Here is a 19034-nt window from a genome sequence, read left to right as displayed (position 1 = left end):
GTTATTTAATTCCCAAGAAATTGTTTTGAAAAAATTTTTTCTACGGCAAAAATTGAGTGAATGGTAAATGAGTATATATCGAAAAACATTGATTTTTTCTATATAAAACTAACACTTTCGATAGCGAATAAATCGAAAAGTATTAATTTTATCAAAAAATTGTATAGAACATTTTTTGCTTAGAATGAATGTTTTTATCAACTTTTGCAGTCAAAATATAATAAAAAATTTCCACCCCTAAGATGGGGTGGCAACCGACCCCATAGTAAAAGCGCCTTTCGGCATCATATAGATTTTGATCCTTGAACTATCCACTACTTATTCTCAAATTTTCAAGCAAATCGATCCATTCTGTAAAAATTGCGAGGTGAAATGCTTCGGTTCCTGGACTAGTCTGGTCGACTTTTCACTATGCGGTTGACACATGGACTCTTCAAACATCAACATTTGTAAATGAAGATGATCTCCACAGGCATTTAGAATGCTATGAGGACATGATGTTTAAAATAGATTAAGATCCAGAATTTCTTTACTGCATTCCCAGATCAAGCAACATATCAGTTGAATGGAACTTGAATAAATAATTATTTGATTGGTCCATTCTTTATCGATGGTAATTTTACCACGTAAAGGTAAGAAAACATGATTCGAAATCAAATAATTCCAGCAATAAGGGAGATTGCGGGCAGTAACTTGAAGCACATCTGGTTTCAGCAAGATTGTGCTACACCTCAGTATGGACGGAACGTTTGTAAATTATTTAGATGAACATTTTCCTGGTCGTTGGATTAGATGAAGAGGTCCTATCGAATGGCCTGCCACGTGACCAGATTTAACTCCACTTATTATTTTCTTATCAGGTTATTTAAAAAATCGGGTTTATCAAACAAAAGCTTAAAATTTAGATGATTTGCGTCAGAGAATAATTAATGCAGCTAGACAATATCTGCAGAATATTTAAAACAGTTTTAAAATATAAAATAGAAAAATACTGTATGACTCGTACACATTTCTATATAAGTGAAAACGTTAACAGGTGTATGTTTTCAAAAACTTAGAGTGTGTAGAGTATACTTTATTAAACTTACACACTACCTATCAGTTTTTGAAAACATACCGTACAACATCGGTTGCCGTTTTGACTTAGTTCTAAAAAAGTCTCGATGTTATTATTTATTTTTTTTAATGAGGAATGCAAATTTGCCATAAAAAATGGGAGTTCCCATTTAGTATTTCAAACTTGCTCCCTGTCTACTCCCACTGAGTGGAGGTAGAGAATCGTGTTTAGTGCCATTCGAAAGATTTTTTAAAAATATTAAAGTGGTATTTTTCAGTTTTTTGATCTTATATGGTCGCCTAAGTGCATATTCAGAGGATATTCTTGGCGAATATCAAAGTGGTTTTAGGCCTGGTCGATCAACGACAGACGAGATATTTGTACTAATAAGGCAAATACTGGAAAAAAACCAAGGAATTAAATATCGACATATAACATATTTTCGTAGATTTTAAATCGGCCTATGATAGTGTCCTAAGAAATTAATTGTATGAAACCATGGACGAATTCCACATTCCCGATAAACTGATAAGATTGGTTAAGGCTACAATGCGTAAAGTTTGCAAAATCGAAATACAGGGAGAACAATCACAGGAGTTTTCAACGCAAGTTGGGCTGCGACAGGGAGATGCGCTTGCATGTCGCCTTTGCAACATAGCTCTGGAAAAGACGGTCAGACATGCCCGAATAGACAACAAATATTTTTAATAAATCATTCCAAATTTTGGCATATGCAGATGATGTGCACTTAGTTGTCCGCATCACACGCAAACTAGAGGAAATGTGTGTACCGCTTTCTCAAATGACCCAAAAAATATGGGCCTGCAAGTAAATGAGCAGAAACCTAAGATGATAGCACCAACACCCAACAATAGAGCCAAAAACATCGGTCACCAATTCACGGTCGATAACTCTACCTTTAAAGTTGTGGACAAATTCACATCTCCAAGGTAGATGAGAAGTTTGTGCTTATATTTCCTAAGAGGAATGTTCGGTGGCATCTCTGAAAATGATGTTTGGAGGAGGAGGTACAACTATGAGGTATACCGCAGATATAAAAATATATTTGGTGGTAAATACGTAGCATCTCTTATAAAAATAGGAGACTAATATGGGCAGGACAACTAGCAAGATCACAGCAAAACAACTCTTCTAGAAGAATCCTTATGTCAAAACCTATGGGAAGTAGAAATAGAAGTAAGCCAAAACTCAGATGGAAGAATGGTGTAGATGAGGATCGTAGAAAAATAGGCGCAGCAAATGGGCAACCGTTGACAGTGGATAGAACTGACTGGCGTAGTAGACTTGGGAAGGGATCCTTTATATATAGGGCTGTAGCACCATTGATGATGATGATCCAATGTACAAAATGTAAATTTCGTGAAATATTTGACCGTTCCGCTTCCTTTAACACACCCTGTACAGGGTGAATGATTAGTGGGGTAAAGCTCAATAGATCCGATATCTGATAGCCATAAAAGTTACTAACAAAAATTGTAGCCAACTTTGAGCTCCACATTTTAAAATTAATTACAATGTTACAGGGTATTCGATAACATCGTGGCAGACCAAACTTTTGTTTTTTTAAATGGAACACCCTATATTTTATCTTATATTCGAAATCTTCTTAATTTCCCCATTACAAAAATATAAAAGCCTGTTATATTATACAGGGTATTAACAAAGTTATAACCAATTTTCTATGAAAATCGTAACAAGTTCAGCTCCCTTTATAAATAAAAATAAGAACAACAGCAATGATTTATTGGTGCCACATTTTTTTGTTGATTGTGAAATTTTTTAAGAATGGTTGATATTGCTAATTTTCTTTATATCGAACAGGGTGAGTCAAAACGCAAATACATTATTTTCTCAGTAATTTTAAATGGAGCACCCTGTATTTTATGTCACTGTCGAAAAGTACCGTTACCGTACTTAAATTTTTGTATAATATTTCCTATGTCTAAATTTATTAGTTTTCGAGATATTTTCATTTTTCAGAGCAAATTATTATTTAGCGGTCTAAATTTTTCCAAATTTTAAGTAAGCCATGACTGAATTTTTAAAACTGCTAATTTAAGGTTACTTATTATCAATCCAGTAATCAATGTAACAATGTAGCAAATAAATAAAGAAAAGTAATTTATTAGTAATCAATTTTACAAAAAAAAACACAACCACAACATACAACATTTTTGAAAAAATTAAAAACTACTTTTGCATGTAAATGTTACAAATAAAGAAAGAAAAATAATTTATTAGTTATACATTTTACAAAAAAAAAACACAGACACAAAATACAACATTTTGTGAAAACAAAACAATTAAAAACTTCTTTTGTATGTAAATGTAACAATGTAACAAATAAGGAACGAAAAACCATTTATCAGTAAAAAAATTTACAAAAAAAACATGAACACACAATACAATATTTTTGAAAAAATAAAATCTACTTTTAGTAAAATATTTTATATATTTAAATACATAATAAGATGTTCAAAATGAGTTGAGTGAATGGGTTACTTACACTACGTATAAATATTTTTTTAAATTAACAGTTCGAAATACACTTTGTATTTTATTTTTCATCTCATCCCTTGTTATTGGAGGCATTTTATAACCTTCATTCTTAACGTAACCCCAAAAAAATCAGTCCAGTTTATTAAATTCTGGTGATTTGGGTGGCCACGCTACTGGTCCATTGAAAAATGAAAATATCTCGAAAACTAATAAATTTAGACATAGGGAATGTTGTATATAAATTAAAGTACGATAATGGTACTTTTCAATAGTGATATAAAATACAGGGTGTTCCATTTAAAATTACTAAGGAAATAATGTATTTGCGTTTGGACTCACCCTGTATTACATATAAATAAAATTAGTAATGTCAATCATTTTTAAAAATTTTGACAATAAATAAAAAATATGGCATCAATAAATCATTGCTGTTATGCTTATTTTTATTTATACAGGGAGCTGAACTTGTTACGATTTTTATTGAAAATTGGTTATAACTTTGTCAATACCCTGTATAACATAACAGACCTTTATATTTTTGTAATAGGGAAGTTAAGAAGATTTCGAATATAAGATAAAATATAGGGTGTTCAATTAAAAAAAAAACATAAGTTTGGGCTACCACGATGTTATCGAACACCCTGTAACATTCTAATTAATTTTAAAATGTGAAGCTCAGAGTTGGCTACAATTTTTGTTATTAACTTTTATTGCTATAGCGGATCTATTGAGCTTTACCCTACTAATCTATCATGCTGTATAAAAGTAGGTCTAGAAATTTACCCGTTGTCTAATCTCGAACTAATTATTTTATCAGAGTTTGGAATTATCATCTATTTATTAAACCTTTTATTGAAAATTACTTATCTGATCGATTTCTATTAAAATAAAATCTTCCAATATCAGATCGCACTCCACTGTTTCCACATAGGGCAATTTAAATCCCATTACAAGAAAGCCGTTGCATAATGGATCCATAATCCATAAAGAAGAACGAGGAAGTTTCAGATTCTTTCGTGTTTCCCATTCGCTACCGGTAAATCTCCATCTCCATCCGATTTGAATTTGATTCATTGATATTGTCCAGGAATTTATGTGGCACGACCACAAATTTTCAATTTGCAACGCTCCTTCTCCCGATCGAGGACGGGGACGGGGCGTATGGCTTTTTAGAATTTCAAAACAGAATGTCTGTGTCCGGATGTGGTGAGTAGCTCAGCGGAGGAATGCAGATGTGGTCGAGTTCGGACGATAGACAGGGTGAAAGCAATTTGATGGAAACCGCCTAAGCAAATTGACGCGAAATATCCAGAGAACTGAAATTCAAAACAGTTTACGGATAATGGTCAATTACTCAGGATCAAACCTAATTATGTGTAAACTACAGGCGTATTTTCGTTTTATAATTACTGGTCCACGGAACGTGAAAAACAACAAACTGGAAACAATGGAAGAATATTTTTTAAAATATATTAATTTATTTATTATCCCAGAGAACGGCAGTTCTCGCCAGTGGCGCACAATCCCCGTACATGCGACACTATTTTATATACAGTTGAGTCCCTGAATCGTTACCCGTCCGAAGCCGAAAATTGAAATTTACTTTTTAACGCAAGTGACTTGCTATTGCGTTTAGTAAATTTCAATTTTCGACTTATTATCGAGTTATTTCGTATGCTTTAAATGATGACACACGGGTAAAGATTCAGGAACTCAACGTACACGAAATTTTCGATTTCATAAATCTGACTGAATTGAAAATTGGGCCAAATCCCATCTTACAGCATAGGAAAAGACTGGCCCATCCATATGTCACCCTTCCATTTTGGTCTAAGGGTGTGGATTTTACGGCCCCTCCCATTTAGGGTCTGTTTTTCGTTCTCGTCCCCAAAACTCCCAAAAATTTTGAAAATATAAGTCCGACCTTTGCTTCTTCTGATAGTACTGATCATAACCCTTTCAACGCATGTTTAATTTTGAAAATCGGTTATACCATTCAAAAGTTACCGAGCTCAGAAATATTATTCAATTTCTGTTTAAAAAGGGGAAAATGTTTGTATGTATGTATTCTATGTATGTATGTGTGTGGAAAAGTTACACTGATCTAAATTATTTTTTGTGTGTCAAGAGGGGGTCAGGGCCGATACAGAACCGGTGTAGTTTGTGACTTTCGACCACCCATAAGCCAGCTATAGGCCTTAGTAGGTACAAAACGGCCGGTGGCGCCCAAAATCCCGAGAGCGAAAATCCCGACAGCCAAAAACCCGACGGCCAAAACAGCGGGAGTTTTTTGGGACGAGGAATCTAAATTCGCCACCAAAAATAATGTAATACCCAAAGGGCGCCACATATGTCTTTCAGTGCTCATTTAATACGTTCAATTTTTTTATTACCCCCTCCATATACTTTTGAATCAAAACTTTTGTTCTCTTAATATATTTACTTTAAAATGGTATAAAAATGGCGAATGCTAGGTATTAGTTTTTTCGCTGATATACAAGTCCGATTGCTATAAGTTGATTCCGGTTTATTTTCTTCTTTCTCTTATCTACTTCTTTTTTATTTATTTGAAGTCTAATATGCCTGTTTTTCTTTCAGTGAGTGCCATTTTTATCATTCTTAGTAATTTTTCACTTATTCCCATTCCACGTAATGCCTTGTATAATTTTTTCCATTTCACTCTGTTATAAACTTGTTTAAAGTCCATGAATACGGTCACTCTATAATTACCATATTCGTAGCTTTCTGCCTGTATTTCACGTAGCAGGAAATTTGATCTACTTTCTTTCTGCATCCTCGTCTGAATCCATATTGATGTCTCATGGTATGATTTATTTTTTGTGATATGTATCTTATCTTTTAAAAAAATTTATACCATTTTTGTTCAGTTGCAATGCGAAGCCAAAACCGTCTTAATTTTTACTTAGATTAGAGAGTGCAGCCAGAACACTTATCGACGATTTCACCTCTTGTTAGAGGCTCTTCAGAGAATGTATAGGCTGCTTTCTCTACTTCAGGTAAAAACTTCTCGACATATTAGTCCCCCATTGCAACTGACGTGAAGGTAGTAGGTGCGTAGCGGCATCTGCTAAATGAAAGACTAAGTTTTTCAACCTAATAAAAATATTTGTAAAAGATTTTTAATTGAAAAACTTATTGGCCCATTTTCCTGGTGACACCTCCAAGGCTTCTACAATATGCAAGCCAGATGGATGCTGCCTGCAGTGAAGACAAATGGGAAGGAATTCTACACTATGCAATTCACAACCCCTCTCTGCAGCTTGGTAAAGTTCCAACGGAAAATGGACCTAGCTACTCTATAGGAGTAATACTAATATCTTATCTTTTATATGCTATTACTACCGGTTTCCCATATTTCAACATTTCAGCTGATACATCATCCTTTATTGGGCTTTTATTTTTCTTTAGTTTCTCTATTTTATAATGTCTTTTATTTATTTTTCATTGGGAGGTCTGTATATTCTTGATTGGTGTTTTCCTTCAGTTTTTCTTCTTTTTCGTAGTCTGTTGTCGGTATTTCACTTAGAAATTTTTCGAACTATTCTTTCCATTTTTTTAGTATTTGCTCATCCCTTACTAAATTTCTTCATTTTTGCTTTTGTAGTGCACATGTTTTCTTTGTTAACCCTTTTCCTCATATTACCCCTTGATATAAGTTTCTAATTTCTCTATTGAGCTTTCTTCTATGCATTTTAATTTACTATTCTCTGATACTATGATTCTTCTTTTGGTTCGTTTTCTTTGTTCATTGTATTTTCTGTCTATCTCTGGTGTTTTTTTTGTATTATTTTATCTTGTTTCTCGATTTATCATCAAACCATTCTTTGTATTCATCTTTTACAGTTCTATGTCTGGCTTGCGCTACTTTGGTCATACATACTTTTATTTGCAATTATTTTTCTTTAATACTTCCATTTTATGAAATGTTATCTGATCCTCTAGTGGCTATCCATTCATATTTACTTTGTTATTTTCTGAAAGTAATAACATTTTCACTTCATTTTCTTATACGATATATCCACATCATCGCATTTTTATTACTTTCTTTATTACCACTTTTTCAAATAGCACATTATCAAAAATTTATTCGGTTAATTGATTTTAATCGAGCTAATAAAAAGTATTTATTTTCAGAGTACTTCTCAATAGACAAAATTTCCAATCATTTTCTCAATAACGATTTTCTATTGTTTTGAATTGCAACTTTTTCAATAAGTATTTCCTAGTAAAACTCTTTAGTATAAATACGAGCTTATTCATGCAGAAGCAATTTAAACTATTATTTCCAGACAAATACTCAATTTACAAAGACATTTCAGAAAGTAGGTCGCTATACAGGGTGTTTCAAAAAGGTATGTCATAAATCAAATCACGCATTCCGGCGACAAAAATAAATTGATTGAATCCAACTTACCTTAGTACAAAAGTGTACACAAAAAAAGTTACAGCCCATTGAAGTTACAAAATGAAAATTGATTTTTTTCATATATCGAAATCTCTTAGAGATTTTCCATTGAAAATAGATATGTGGCATTCTTATGGCAGCAACATCTTAAAAAAAATAAAGTGAAATTTGTGCACCCCACAAAAAATTTATGGGGGTTTTGCTCCCTTAAACCCCCCAAACTTTTGTGTACGTTGCAATTAAATTATTATTGTGGCACCATTAGTTAAACACAATATTTTTAAAACTTTTTTGCCTCTTAGAACTTTTTTGATAATCCAGTGCTTATCGAGATATTTTGAATATTTGTCGAATTCACCACATATTTTGTATATTATAGTTAAGTACCCATGATAGGAAAAAATAGCAAAGACAGAAAGAGCCATGGAAAGACAAATGCTGAACATTAAATTATCAGACAGGAAAAGAAACGAATGGATCCGTAACAAAACAAAAGTGAAAGACGTCTCTACCCAAGTAGCAAAGCTTAATGGGAGTTCGCCGGACACACCCTACGGCAGAAGGATGAAAGATGGACTAAGATGGTAATACATTGGAGACCATGGAACCACAAACGAAAAAGGGGAAGGCCACAGATGCGATGGTCAGATGACCTGAAGAAACACACTGGGTCAAAATGGATGCAAATTGCCCAAGATAGAGAGGCATGGAAGAAGGAAGAGGAGGCCTATATCCAAGGATGGATGTTTAGGGCTGATTAGATAGATAGACCCATGATATACCTGTTAATCTGAAAATTTATTTTTATAATTTACCTTTTTAGGTATATTTTGAAGAAGAAGCCACATCTCGATAAAAGGTGACTTATCAAAAAAGACTAAGGGGCAAAAAAGTTTTAAAAACATTGTGTTTACCTAATGGTACCACAATAATAGTTTAATTGGAACGTACACGAACATTTGGGGGGTTTAAAGGAACAAGACCTCCATAGAATTTTTATGTAAACATATTAAAAAAGAAGCCGCATCTCGCTAAAAATTGGCTTATCGAAAAAATACTAGTAGGCAAAAAAGTTTTAAAAACGTTGTGTTTAACTAATGATAAATGGGGGGGAGGGTTGAGGGAACAAAACCCCCATAAAATTTTTATGGGGTTTACAAATTTCACTATAATTTTGTTTCAAGATGTTCCTGCCATAAGAATCATACATGTCCATTTTCAATAAAAAATCTCCAATAGTTTTCAATATATTGAAAAAAATCGAGTTTCATTTTGTAACTTCAAAGGGCTGTAACTTTTTTTGTGTATACTTTTGTATTAAGTTAAGTTGGTTAATTATTTATATGGGAAATAAGCCACAATTAAAATGAAAAAAATAATTTTATTAACATTTCGACGCCCAAATCGGGTGCCGTTGTCAAAATACAAAATATTACTGTAATATTTTGTATCTTGACAACGGCATATTTTGCATTTTGCCGTTGTCAAAATACAAAATATTACAGTAATATTTTGTATTTTGACAACGGCACCCGATTTGGGCGTCGAAACGTTAATAAAATTATTTTTTTCATTTTAATTGTGGCTTATTTCCCATATAAATAATTAATCATAAAAATGCCACAAGACAATAGCTTCAGAACAAAGTTAAGTTGGATTCAATCAATTTATTTTTGTCCCCGAAATGCGTGATTTAATTTATGACATACCTTTTTGAAACACCCTGTATATCTATACTGGGTGTCCAGAAACTCTACCAACAAACGAAGACAGGAGACTCCTGATTCCTGAGATAATTTTAAGACAATTTAACCAAATTCACCTGGTCCGAAAATGCTTCTTAAAGGAGCTAGAGCTCTTTGAAAATGGTATCTTAGAATGAATTTTTCTTAAATACCTCCAGAACCCTTCTAGTTACAAAAACCAAAATTGGTACGCATATTTATCTTCCAGAGATAAATCGACTCCGTCCATTGCGAATTTCTAGTAACGGTCATAGGTGTCCGTTTTGGGTAGGGCAACGGTTAATTTTTGTCTTTAAATTTTAAGTATTTTTAACTCTGGATGATTAAATTCTGAGCTATTCTAGTACTAAAAGGTACTCTTTCTTGAAGCCGGTAGGACACACCGTTTCTAGAAAAATCGATTTGAAAATTTTTCGTCTCTTGAATTTGAAAAAAAAATTGAATGAAAAATGAAATTTTTTTTCAAAAAAGTTGCTGTATTTTACCAACTTAAAGCAAGAGTAACTTTTAGTACAAAGCAAGAATACCTCATAGTTTATTAATCCAGTGTCAAAAATGCTTAAAAATTAAAGACAAAAAAATTATGCGATAAAATAACCCTTGACCTACTCAAAACCGACGCGTATGGCCTGTACTAGAAATTCGCAATTAATGAAATCGATTAATATCTGTAATATAATTAAACGTGCAAGTTTTCGTTTTTCTAAACAGTTTTTCTTTAATTTCTTTTTTTAATTTAAAAAGCGAAAAATTTTCAAATAAATTTTTCTAGAAAACGGTGTGTCCTACCTACTTAAAGCAAGAGTACCTTTTTGTACTACAATACTTCACAATTTAATAATCCAGAGTCAAAAATGCTTAAAAATTCAATACAAAAATATTATGCGATAAAGTAACCGTTTCCCTATCCAAAACGGACGCTTATGACTGGTACTAGAAACTCGCAATGGATGGAATCGATTTATCTCTGGAAGATAAATATGCATATTAATTTTTGTTTTTCTATATTGAACCGTTCCGGAGGTATTTAAGAAAAACTAATTACCAGTCGTCATCTTCAAATAGCTCTAGCTCCCCTAGGAAGCATTTTCGGACTAGGTGAATTGGGTTAAATTGTCTCAAAATTATCTGAGGAATCTCATGTTTTCGTTTGTCGGTAGAGTTCCTGGACGCCCTGTATAAAGTGGGTATTTCAATTAAAAATCGGTCAGTTAAATAATATACAATATACAATTATGTTTGGGTTTGTACAGAATATAGTTCAGAGAAATAAGGAAAAAAAATATCGTGTTGGTGACACATCCCCCTCCAGGCTGAAACCAAATTTTTCGAGTAATATGGTCATCTATAATAATAACCTATATGTTTCCTGCAGCCGATTTTGATGATATACATAGTTATAAACAAATGAAGATCAAAAAACGGTAAATTTTCGCTTTTTTCGTCTCTTACTAAAAAATTGGGCATTTTAAACAAATTTGAGAGTAATAAACTTATAAACCGTATAAAAAACTTCAATATGGCGTTCGCTGAATATGTCTATCCTTATTGGTAACTTAGAAAATTGCCAAATAAATCATAAATTTTGAGTTTTTTTAAATATTCATAACTTATGTAAAAATTAACTTAGAACCTTCTTATTACATGGAATGCTGAGACTTATGGTGCTTAAATTACACCCTAAATTTCAAAGCAATTGGTCAAATAGTTTAAAAGTTATTTAATTTGTTTTTCCAAAATTAATTTTTTTTGCAACACTGTAAGTCAGAAAATGATGAAGTTACAGTAATATTTTGGATAGTTTATGAAAGAAGAAAATTTACAGTATTAATTTAATTTAAAAAAAATGACAAAAAATAATTATAGATATTGCAAAATAATTTTGCAATAACATGTGAATTAAAAAAATGGAGGGGCTAACTTTGTCCCTAAATGTCCTAGAACAGTTGTTTTTCTTTCTAAATGTGTATAAAAATTCAGTCTTTCTAAATATGAAAAAATAATTTTTCTACGGGTAACGGTTAAAAAGTTTTTCTAATTGTTTATAAGTAAGCAAAAAATGGACATGTTTTTGCAAAATAATTTTACACTGTTTAAAATTATTTTTTGTCATTTATTTTTAATTAAGGTAATAGTATAAATGTTCTTCTTTCATAAACTGTCCGAAGTATTATTGTAACCTCATAATTTTCTGACTTATAGTGTTGCAAAAAAAAATGAATTTGGGAAAAATAAATTAAATAACTTTTAAACTATTTGACCAATTGCTTTGAAATTTAAAATATAATTTAAGTACAAGAAGTCTCGGCATTCCGCGTAATAAGAAGATTCTAAGTTAATTTTTACCTAAGTTACGAATATTTATAAAAACTCAATATTTATGATTTATTTTGCAATTTTCTAAGCAACCAATAAGGTTGGACATATTCAGCGAATGTTATATTGAAGTTTTTTATACGATTTATGAGTTTCTTACTCTCAAATTTGTTTAAAGTACTTAACTTTTTGATAATAGACGAAAAAAGCGATAATTTACCGTTTTTCGATCTTCATTTGTTTATAACTATGTATATCATCAAAATCGGCTGCAGGAAACATATAGGTTAATAATATAGATGTCCATACTACTCAAAAAATTTGGTTTCGGCCTGGAGGGGGATATGTCACGAGAAAAACCTTATTTCTCTGGACTAATATTCTTTAGATGTCCACGAAATATAAAATATCGAATATGTAATAGTAAAAAAAAATTATGCAGTAAAGCAAAAAAAAATAAATTTGAATGCTATAATTATTAGTTAATCATCATGTTTTACCAAAAAAAAAAAATTATTGTATCTTTATTCAAGAAACCATATTTTAAATCTTATTTATACCACACTTTCATAAAAATCTTAGATAACAATTTCACATAAAACTTCAGGGGATGACGTCCACTCTGGGTACTAGATACAGTAACCCAAAATCCCACGAGTAATAACGTTTGATTGATTTCGAATAAAAATAACATAAAACTCTAGGAGGCAAGTTCCACCGAACGCTTTTTGTAAAGATGCTTTTTTCTTCTGCACAAAATGCAATTTTCATTTTACCGCCATGAATTTTGTTCACAAACTTCCACAATTTAATGCAAAAAATTGTACAGTGATTCATCTTACTTCGGAAAATTGGTAGGTTTAGTTATTCATTTCCTCGCCTATAACGAATAAATCCGATATATCTCTTTGTACCGAAGAAAGTACAAAGATGTTCCTACAGTACCCACTGTTCCAATTATGCGTCTCTTAATCTCCAATCAATAAAAGTAGATCGATATATTTGTAGGAGAAACTCAAGCTTTTTAATCGTCGCTACACGGACAAACATGACTTCCTACTCATTAACTGACGTAATAAGGTAATAATGCAGGTAATTGATGTAATTTTCTTGTATTTGAGCGACATAATCCAATACAATTCCCTAAGCAAAACAGAAGACGATATTCGTATGAGGATGTCAAAAGTTCAACAAGTATTCGGTTTGCTTAACCCTGTTTGGAGCTCTTGTCGTATACCAGAAAGACAAAGATCCGAATATTTGAGTCAAAGATGTCATGTCTGTTCTACTCTACGGATGTGAAACCTGGAAAGTGACAAAAACCTTTACAAACATACTACAGGTTTTTGTTAATAAATGCCTATGAAGAGTTGAGCGTATTTCCTGACCTAACATCATCAGCAACGAAGATCTGCTACAACTGACTAAACAAAAGAGGGTAGAACGTGAAATAAAGTCTAGAAAGTGTGTTTGGATCGGTCACACGCTCCGAAGCAATATAATAGCTCAAATATTGCAAACACTGCCCTAGATTGAAATCCCCAATGATAAAAAAGGAGGTCGCCCAGCCCAAACTTGGAGAAGAATCATCGATGAGATGATCAACATTAAGATCTTCTGCTCTTGGCCTGATATATCCGGTGACAGAATACTGTGCACCAGTGTGGCTAAAGAGCAGGCATACCCACCTGGTCGACACCCAACTAAACTGTGCTATGCGTATAATAACAAGCACAATTAAGCCCACCCTACAATGTGGCTACCTACCCTTAGTAATATAGCACCACCCAATCTACACCGAGAGAACAATTTCTTTTCTCCTAAAACACCGATTTCTTTGAGCAATAATTCTTAAAAGTTAACATATCCTATTAACTTAAACAAACCGGTTCACATATAAAGAAACGAGTTTTTTAAACACAACTCAATAATTTCTTACAGATAATTTCTTCAATACTAAGAAATGCATTAATGGTTATATTTAATTTTATTATCCTAAAGTTTTTATTTCTTAAATTGAAAACTACAAATATTTTGCAGTATAAGAAATATAATGTTGAGTTAATCCATATTTATATTTGTGAACAAGAAATTTTCTTGCAATCAAATAAATATTTTAAACCACAAGAAATAATTCTTCAGAAATACCCTCTGTAGTAACTGTGGTTATAAACTGAAAACTTTGTCATTAATGCCGAAATGTTACTTGCAAAGAGATTTTCTTCCACAAAAGAATTGCGCAGTGTTTGTCAAGATGGCGTGATATGTTCATGTTCATATAGATGGATTTTTGATTTATTGGTGTTCTTTAAAAATTAACGGATATTTTGAAGGTACGTACATATAATATAGGTATTAAATAAAAGTAGATTGAGTAATTTAAGATGTAATAATAATATTGTTGCGTATCCGAATGGTTAAAAAAGAAACATAATAGTATCTTTATATGCTTTTTAGGTATAATGATGGACGACTCTGAAATAAAGGAGCTTATTATTCTAACTGGGAAATATGCCACAATTTAAAGCTGGGACAGAATGATATAATATATAGCTTCAGAACAATATTAACAAAGGTGTTATTAACCAACTGCGGGGCCTCCCAGAAATGGTAGAACTTCATACATGTAAGTACCTTTTTAAAAATGTGTATACTTATGTATCAACTATAATAAGTTTCTTGAATGTATCGTCTTCTATACAAATATACAATACAACGCTATATCAAACATGGCGGGTGCAACGCTGAGAATGTGTTCTGTTAATTTATTTGAGATAAAGAAATCAGTTAGTCTAAAAGAAATATATGTTTATGGTTAAGAAATGTTATTGCCGAAAACCGTGAATTAGTTAATATGTATTAAATGACTTAGATGTAAACTAATAATACTTTCCCGTAATAAAATTTCTTAATGATTAGGTATGCTGTCTCTTTTAGATTATAAAAATTAAGAAAATTACATATTATTATGTCTGCTTCAATGTTTTACATTGGTTGAATTTTCCGTCTTGTTTTAGCTAAACAATGTTTATTGTGTGACTTAATATTATACAGATAAATAATTAATATTTCATTAAAAAAAGAAAAAAATAAACAAAGATGTGTAGGTTAAATAATGCCATGATTGAACTAAATATGATTGATTATTATTAGTATTAATACTTCTTATGTGGGGCCGTGTATTCGTTTTTTTTTGTGTTTCCTAAACTTGTCAAAATAAATATCTGTATCCTTATAAAAAAAGTTTATTAAAGTTTACTCTTTCTACATAACGATTTTGTTTTAGTGAATTGCTGATATACAAAGTGCTATTAACAAAAGAAGGAAAATTTGAGGAAGTTAGATTTGCCTCTCCACCCTTTTATTGTTGTGTAGAAGCCAGTGGTTTAAGAGTGGAGAAAATATTTGTATGTAATAGTAACGTTTTATATCTTGTTTTATTAATAAAATAATGATTTTACCTTAACACAATGATTTATTTCGCCGTATGTAATATCACTTTATTTTCAAGAAATATTAACTTAACTCTAAATATACGTTTATCTCTGAGAAATATATTTCTTAACATTAAATACATTAATTATTAATAGTAAAATAATAATATTCCTTACTAAGAAATATTATTGCTCAGAAAGAATAGTTTTGTAATGTGTAGAAAATATATTTTTGTGACTAATAAAATTAATTAACATCAAGTGTAATTTCTTTCTGATAAATGGGTTTGAAGTTTGCCAGAAAGTGATGGTTGAATCATGTTTAAGATATATTTCTTTGGCTATAGTAGAATTTATTTGAAATATTTTAGAAAATTATATCTTACATACAAAGATATATTTCTTAGGCAATATGCCAAGTCGATCTTTCTTAAATATTAATAAAGTTTCTTTATGTCAAGAATTTTTTTCTCTCGGTGTACGCCGCGAACATGCATTGGTTAAAGAATATAACAAAATAATGGACAGTCGCCAGCTTCTAGTCCACAACGACATCCCCGATATTCTTGGAAACCGTCTCCGATCCAGGTTACCCCCTCTACAATCTGCTTAAGCGCTGCAACAATCCAACTTTGACTTAAATACCCGATGGAGAGAAGATTGGGAGAGTAAGACATATCCGCATTACCATAGTCTACCGGACATCATAGGAAAACCTGGCGAATTTGAAGGTCCCCGTAAGATTTGGGCAGCCCTTAATCGAATTTGAACAAACTGTGGAAGATGCGCCGACTCTCTCTACAGATGGGGTAAACTCCCCTCGCCTTCTTGTGACTGTGGCGCTGCAAGACAGACGATCAATCACATTGTTCAGGACTGCCCACGCAGAGCATACACAGGCGACCCTATAGACTTTGTAATGGCAACCGAAGGGTCAATCGAATATATAAAAAAACTGGACATCTGTTTGTGATGCATTATATACTGCATAAATCTAAATATATTCTGTGATGTACTTAATCCATACGCTAAATAAAAAAATAAATCGACGAGATAAGGCGTCAAGTAAATTTTTGGAATGTGGTGAAGGTCTTAGTGGCAGCGAAAAATAAAACTCGATGGCACGTTTTCATTGAAGCTCTATTGTCCACTCAAGAGTTGACTAGTTCACATTTCGAGACCCCCATCGAACAAGGTTGTAACTCAAGTTACATCTTTTTCAGATTTCAACACAGGCGAATTCAGCAAAAAATTGCGCACACGTCAATATAACCGACATAGTTTAATTCTCAATAGTTTGGCTAATAAGAAGTTGTATTTAAGTTACGTATGCCATTTTTCTCCATTTTAGCTTGAAGAAGGCAGTAACACTGGATACTCCCTATGTAAAATATTTACTTTCTTTATACTTGACGATCAACAAGGTTTTTAAATGAGTTACAACTTTGTTGCACGTATGTTTAATTTATAAAGTATTCAAACATATGGTGCATCTCTTAAGTCAAATTATCGAACTAAAAGTAAAAACGGATTTACGGAGTTTTTTTTGGTAGTTGCGGTGGACAAAATAAGTATCGAATAGTGTTTGCTACGTACTTATATGTAGTGAAAAAGTTTAATATTAATCTTACACATGTATTTTTAGAAATAGCACATTCACAAAACGAGGGTGATTCAATGCATGCCCTTATAGAAAAACAGAAATAACATTGAGTCGTATATGCTCCACACCAATGGTTAACCATGATACGATATGCCAAAGCATTAGGCAAGCCTAAATCCGTAAATGAAATAAATCAGAAGCAAATTCTAAATTTTGACCCATTTAAGGGCACACATGTTAATTTTGAAGTAGATATTAATAATAAAAGAGTAAAGTAATAAACTAAAATGGTTTAAAATTAAATATTTACAGATACGAAATAAAAATTCGAAAAATTTGAGATATTTTATACCATGATTTTCTCATAGTGATAGAAGTTGTGTTGAATATTACTGTTATTGTAAAATTTATAATTTCCAATTAAAATTGTGTAAACTGTGAGTTGATATTTTGTTTAAATATACCATAAAAACTAATTTTCTCCTAGCTATATTGCAAATAACTCAAAACATACAACCTTTTACTAGTTAAACGGGAAAAATAATTAACACAGAGAGTGTAAAATGGTTGTTAGGCGAGTTAAAACCTTTTTCTACGAATACTCATGTTTAATCTCAAGGTTGTATCTCAATCAAACACAAGATTCTCAATAGCTAATAAAATTACAAAGCATACATCTCACAGTAATCTCTTATTATGTTATAAATATCATATCACATTAGTGTAAAAGGGTCTAATCATTTCGTTACAAATTTTTAAAAATTCTTGTTTTCGTTTTTTGCCTCTTCTGTAAAATCGCTAAAAATGAGTTACAACTTTGTTCGATGGGGGTGTCGATTTATCCCCTTTTATACGAATCTTTGCACGTCACTCTCGTGTCTTGCAATTTGTCATCAGTCATGATAAGTATTAACCGTATACGAATAAATCCAATCTAACTCTTAATGACGAAGAAATCTCCAAGATATTGTTACAATAATACCCACTGTTCCAATTGTGCGTCTCTTAATCTCCAATCAAAAAAGTAGATCGATATATTTGTAGGAGAAACTCAAGTCTTTTAATTGTCGCTACACGGGCAAACATAACTTCCTACTCATTAACTGACATAACAAGAGGTAATAATGCAGGTAGTTGATGTAATTTTCTGGTATTTGAGTGACATAACCCAATATAATTCCCTCAGCAAAACTGGTTAGTTAAGTGAAGTTTTAAATGGATTCAGTGAACTGGTGTATAAACCATATGCTGCTTTCGGAAATATTTTGCTGTGGAAAAAATCGTGTCAAATCAAAGCTATTTTAAAACGAAAGCAAATAAATATCTTGACAATTATAAAGTTGGAGTCAAATAAATCTATTATTGCGTAATAGATTACTAGGTTAGTCAATCTAATGTCTTTAAAACTATATAAAAAAATGATTGAAATCTTTAACACTACTCTTACTAAGAGTAGGTATAACATTTTATTGCATATTTCTATTAGACCAGGGCGCATCTGAAAAATATTAGTACATTTGGATGTTGAGAGGTGACTCAAATTTTTCTGCAGAATTTGCTTGAAAATAACTCAAATAATATTTGAGTTATCCTCCCTCTCAAAAAGGTCCGGAACATTGTTTAAATAATCAAAATGTCAAAAAATAAAGGAAAAATTTGATTTTTTTCTTGGTTTTTTGATTATAACTTTAAAAGTAAATATTTAAAAGTATTGATAAGAGACTAATAAGTTTCGAAACCGGTAGAGGTGCTTGCTGCACTCTCTGATTGAACTGGAATAATGATGCAGCTGTAGTTTCGTGTTGCAACGAGATTGAAAATGGTTATTCATTTTTGATTTACATGTTTACTCTGATTGGAGTACGAAGGGAACCATTCTCGTTGGAACTTTACCGCGCTGAGCAGATGGGACGTTAATTATAAATTGTAAAAT

Source organism: Diabrotica virgifera, chromosome 1 (genome assembly GCF_917563875.1).
Source record: "Diabrotica virgifera virgifera chromosome 1, PGI_DIABVI_V3a".
Lineage (NCBI taxonomy): Eukaryota > Metazoa > Arthropoda > Insecta > Coleoptera > Chrysomelidae > Diabrotica > Diabrotica virgifera.
Note: the sequence above shows the minus strand (reverse complement) of the source record.